The 6,189-nt window shown below is 51.2% G+C and overlaps 1 pseudogene; it reads left to right on the top strand.

Annotated features, from left to right (window-relative positions):
* The window catches only part of LOC127906602 (F-box/WD repeat-containing protein 7-like), a 90,112-nt pseudogene extending 84,447 nt beyond the window's left edge, over positions 1-5,665 (top strand).
* Positions 5,666-6,189: the final 524 nt, after the last annotated feature.

Below are 6,189 nucleotides of genomic sequence, written 5' to 3' on the forward strand. Positions count from 1 at the left end.
GGTAACCCTCCTCTCTCTCTCTCTCTCTCTCTCTCCAGGGCATCTAACACCAGACTGGTAACCCTCCTCTCTCTCCTCTCTCCTCTCTCCAGGGCATCTAACACCAGACTGGTACCCTCCTCCTCTCTCTCTCTCTCTCCTCCTCTTCTCTAACACCAGACTGGTAACCCTCCTCTCTCTCTCTCTCCAGGGCTCTAACACCAGACTGGTAACCCTCCTCTCTCTCCTCTCTCCTCTCTCCAGGGCATCTAACACCAGACTGGTAACCCTCCTCTCTCTCCCTCTCTCCTCTCTCCAGGGCATCTAACACCAGACTGGTAACCCTCCTCTCTCTCCTCTCTCTCTCTCTCCAGGGCATCTAACACCAGACTGGTACCCTCCTCTCTCTCCTCTCTCCAGGGCATCTAACACCAGACTGGTAACCCTCCTCTCTCTCCTCTCTCCTCTCTCCAGGGCATCTAACACCAGACTGGTAACCCTCCTCTCTCTCCTCTCTCCAGGGCATCTAACACCAGACTGGTAACCCTCCTCTCTCTCCTCTCTCCTCTCTCCAGGGCATCTAACACCAGACTGGTAACCCTCCTCTCTCTCCTCTCTCCTCTCTCCAGGGCATCTAACACCAGACTGGTAACCCTCCTCTCTCTCCTCTCTCCAGGGCATCTAACACCAGACTGGTAACCCTCCTCTCTCTCCTCTCTCCTCTCTCCAGGGCATCTAACACCAGACTGGTAACCCTCCTCTCTCTCTCTCTCCTCTCTCCAGGGCATCTAACACCAGACTGGTAACCCTCCTCTCTCTCCTCTCTCCTCTCTCCAGGGCATCTAACACCAGACTGGTAACCCTCCTCTCTCTCCTCTCTCCAGGGCATCTAACACCAGACTGGTAACCCTCCTCTCTCTCCTCCTCTCCAGGGCATCTAACACCAGACTGGTAACCCTCCTCTCTCTCCTCTCTCCTCTCTCCAGGGCATCTAACACCAGACTGGTAACCCTCCTCTCTCTCCTCTCTCCAGGGCATCTAACACCAGACTGGTAACCCTCCTCTCTCTCTCTCTCCAGGGCATCTAACACCAGACTGGTAACCCTCCTCTCTCTCCTCTCTCCTCTCTCCAGGGCATCTAACACCAGACTGGTAACCCTCCTCTCTCTCCTCTCTCCTCTCTCTCCAGGGCATCTAACACCAGACTGGTAACCCTCCTCTCTCTCCTCTCTCCAGGGCTTCTAACACCAGACTGGTAACCCTCCTCGCTCTCCTCTCTCCTCTCTCCAGGGCATCTAACACCAGACTGGTAACCCTCCTCTCTCCTCTCTCTCTCCAGGGCATCTAACACCAGACTGGTAACCCTCCTCTCTCTCCTCTCTCTCCTCTCTCCAGGGCATCTAACACCAGACTGGTAACCCTCCTCTCTCTCCTCTCTCCAGGGCATCTAACACCAGACTGGTAACCCTCCTCTCTCTCCTCTCTCCAGGGCATCTAACACCAGACTGGTAACCCTCCTCTCTCTCCTCTCTCCTCTCTCCAGGGCATCTAACACCAGACTGGTAACCCTCCTCTCTCTCCTCTCTCCAGGGCATCTAACACCAGACTGGTAACCCTCCTCTCTCTCCTCTCTCTCCTCTCTCCAGGGCATCTAACACCAGACTGGTAACCCTCCTCTCTCTCCTCTCTCCTCTCTCCAGGGCATCTAACACCAGACTGGTAACCCTCCTCTCTCTCCTCTCTCCAGGGCATCTAACACCAGACTGGTAACCCTCCTCTCTCTCCTCTCTCCTCTCTCCAGGGCATCTAACACCAGACTGGTAACCCTCCTCTCTCTCCTCTCTCCTCTCTCCAGGGCATCTAACACCAGACTGGTAACCCTCCTCTCTCTCCTCTCTCCAGGGCATCTAACACCAGACTGGTAACCCTCCTCTCTCTCCTCTCTCCAGGGCATCTAACACCAGACTGGTAACCCTCCTCTCTCTCCTCTCTCCTCTCTCCAGGGCATCTAACACCAGGCTGGTAACCCTCCTCTCTCTCCTCTCTCCTCTCTCCAGGGCATCTAACACCAGACTGGTAACCCTCCTCTCCTCCTCTCTCCAGGGCATCTAACACCAGACTGGTAACCCTCCTCTCTCTCCTCTCTCCAGGGCATCTAACACCAGACTGGTAACCCTCCTCTCTCCTCTCTCCCTCTCTCCAGGGCATCTAACACCAGACTGGTAACCCTCCTCTCTCTCCTCTCTCCTCTCTCCAGGGCATCTAACACCAGACTGGTAACCCTCCTCTCTCTCCTCTCTCCAGGGCATCTAACACCAGACTGGTAACTGTAACCCTCCTCTCTCTCCTCTCTCCTCTCTCCAGGGCATCTAACACCAGACTGGTAACCCTCCTCTCTCTCCTCTCTCCAGGGCATCTAACACCAGACTGGTAACCCTCCTCTCTCTCCTCTCTCCTCTCTCCAGGGCATCTAACACCAGACTGGTAACCCTCCTCTCTCTCCTCTCTCTCTCTCCAGGGCATCTAACACCAGACTGGTAACCCTCCTCTCTCTCCTCTCTCCTCTCTCCAGGGCATCTAACACCAGACTGATAACCCTCCTCTCTCTCCTCTCTCCTCTCTCCTCTCTCCTCTCTCTCTCCTTACTCTCCTCTCTCCAGGGCATCTAACACCAGACTGGTAACCCTCCTCTCTAACCTCTCTCCTCTCTACTCTCCTCTCTCCTCTCTCCAGGGCATCTAACACCAGACTGGTAACCCTCCTCTCTCTCCTCTCTCCTCTCTCCAGGGCATCTAACACCAGACTGGTAACCCTCCTCTCTCTCCTCTCTCCTCTCTCCAGGGCATCTAACACCAGACTGATAGCAGCCGTTGGCAGCAGGAACGGAACAGAGGAGACTAAACTCGTGGTGCTGGACTTTGACCTCACTGACACCCACAAGTGATGTCATCAAAGAGGCGACGTCTTTTCATCAGGAGAGGATGTCATTGGATAAGGATTCGAGGAAACCAAAGAGGGACCTAATATCCTCATAGGTGGAAGGAGAACTTGTAAAGACGATGAAAGGGGTGAGGAGAAGGTGTCGTTTGACAGAGGACTATGTCAGAGTCCTCCTATGGAAGGACTGAGTGCCATTTTAATAGGAGACACCAATATACCACAAACCAGGAGACGACTCCGAACCGTCTCCCATTTCCTCACCACGTCCCTGCGGAACCAAACTCTCATATTCTACTGCTGACCATTTAAACACTGCTGGACACTGGTATGGTGAAGAGACGGTACGAAGACCAACTTTGAATCTTCTGCGGCCGGAGGAATCCATGAGAGGTCTCACTGAGGTCATGCTACTAACTGGCCTCCTGACCGACCGTCCAAAGGTCAAAATGAGTGTAGTTACTGCTGGATGTGTAGTTACTGTAACCACCCAGACAACTGCTGGATGTATAGTTACTGTAACCACCCAGACTACTGACTACTGCTGGATGTGTAGTTACTGTAACCACCCAGACTACTGCTGGATGTGTAGTTACTGTAACCACCCAGACTACTTCAGGATGTATAGTTACTGTAACCACCCAGACTAATGCTGGATGTATAGTTACTGTAACCACCCAGACTACTGGATGTATAGTTACTGTAACCACCCAGACTGCTTCAGGATGTGTAGTTACTGTAACCACCCAGACTACTGCTGGATGTATAGTTACTGTAACCACCCAGACTACTGCTGGATGTGTAGTTACTGTAACCACCCAGACTACTGCTGGATGTGTAGTTACTGTAACCACCAAAGACTACTGCTGGATGTATAGTTACTGTAACCACCCAGACTACTGCTGGATGTGTAGTTACTGTAACCACAAAGACTACTGCTGGATGTATAGTTACTGTAACCACCCAGACTACTGCTGGATGTATAGTTACTGTAACCACCCAGACAACTGCTGGATGTATAGTTACTGTAACCACCCAGACTACTGCTGGATGTGTAGTTACTGTAACCACCCAGACTACTGCTGGATGTATAGTTACTGTAACCACCCAGACTACTGCTGGATGTATAGTTACTGTAACCACCCAGACTACTGCTGGATGTGTAGTTACTGTAACCACAAAGACTACTGCTGGATGTGTAGTTACTGTAACCACCCAGACTACTGCTGGATGTATAGTTACTGTAACCACCCAGACTACTGCTGGATGTATAGTTACTGTAACCACCCAGACTACTGCTGGATGTGTAGTTACTGTAACCACAAAGACTACTGCTGGATGTGTAGTTACTGTAACCACCCAGACTACTGCTGGATGTATAGTTACTGTAACCACCCAGACTACTGCTGGATGTATAGTTACTGTAACCACAAAGACTACTGCTGGATGTGTAGTTACTGTAACCACCCAGACTACTGCTGGATGTATAGTTACTGTAACCACCCAGACTACTGCTGGATGTATAGTTACTGTAACCACCCAGACTACTGCTGGATGTGTAGTTACTGTAACCACAAAGACTACTGCTGGATGTGTAGTTACTGTAACCACCCAGACTACTGCTGGATGTATAGTTACTGTAACCACAAAGACTACTGCTGGATGTGTAGTTACTGTAACCACAAAGACTACTGCTGGATGTATAGTTACTGTAACCACCCAGACTACTGCTGGATGTATAGTTACTGTAACCACCCAGACTACTGGATGTATAGTTACTGTAACCACCCAGACTACTGGATGTATAGTTACTGTAACCACCCAGACTACTTCAGGATGTATAGTTACTGGAACTACCCAGACTACTTCAGGATGTATAGTTACTGTAACCACCCAGACTACTGCTGGATGTGTAGTTACTGTAACCACCCAGACTACTGCTGGATGTGTAGTTACTGTAACCACCCAGACTACTGCTGGATGTATAGTTACTGTAACCACCCAGACTACTGCTGGATGTATAGTTACTGTAACCACCCAGACTACTGCTGGATGTGTAGTTACTGTAACCACCCAGACTACTGCTGGATGTATAGTTACTGTAACCACCCAGACTACTGCTGGATGTATAGTTACTGTAACCACCCAGACTACTGCAGGATGTATAGTTACTGTAACTACCCAGACTACTTCAGGATGTATAGTTACTGTAACTACCCAGACTACTGCTGGATGTGTAGTTACTGTAACCACCCAGACTACTGGATGTATAGTTACTGTAACCACCCAGACTACTGCTGGATGTATAGTTACTGTAACCACCCAGACTACTGCTGGATGTATAGTTACTGAACCACCCAGACTACTGCTGGATGTATAGTTCCTGAACCACCCAGACTACTGCTGGATGTATAGTTCCTGAACCACCCAGACTACTGCTGGATGTATAGTTACTGTAACCACCCAGACTACTGCTGGATGTGTAGTTACTGTAACCACCCAGACTACTGCTGGATGTATAGTTACTGAACCACCCAGACTACTGCTGGATGTGTAGTTACTGTAACCACCCAGACTACTGCTGGATGTATAGTTACTGAACCACCCAGACTACTGCTGGATGTGTAGTTACTGTAACCACCCAGACTACTGCTGGATGTGTAGTTACTGAACCACCCAGACTACTGCTGGATGTGTAGTTACTGAACCACCCAGACTACTGCTGGATGTATAGTTACTGAACCACCCAGACTACTGCTGGATGTGTAGTTACTGAACCACCCAGACTACTGCTGGATGTGTAGTTCCTGAACCACCCAGACTACTGCTGGATGTGTAGAATGTGTATGAGGCCAGATGAGGCTGAGTACAGATTATTGACTGGAGAGTCATAAACACTGTTCCCAGGTCTGTTTGGTCTTCAGCCAACCCATCTGTCTAGCACGATGGTCTGACCTTACTACAGGTCTGGGACCAGTCTATGTGACTGGAGAGACACTGCCACTACATCCCAAATGGCACCCTATTCCCAATATAGTGCACTACTTTATATCAGACCCCTCTGAGCCCGCACCCTGACTACCCCCATGGGCCCGCACCCTGACTACCCCCATGGGCCCGCACCCTGACTACCCCCATGGGCCCGCACCCTGACTACCCCCATGGGCCCGCACCCTGACTACCCCCATGGGCCCGCGCCCCGACTACCCCCCTGGGCCCGCGCCCCGACTACCCCCCTGGGCCCGCGCCCCGACTACCCCCTGGGCCCGCACC

Source organism: Oncorhynchus keta, chromosome 13 (assembly GCF_023373465.1).
Source record: "Oncorhynchus keta strain PuntledgeMale-10-30-2019 chromosome 13, Oket_V2, whole genome shotgun sequence".
NCBI lineage: Eukaryota > Metazoa > Chordata > Actinopteri > Salmoniformes > Salmonidae > Oncorhynchus > Oncorhynchus keta.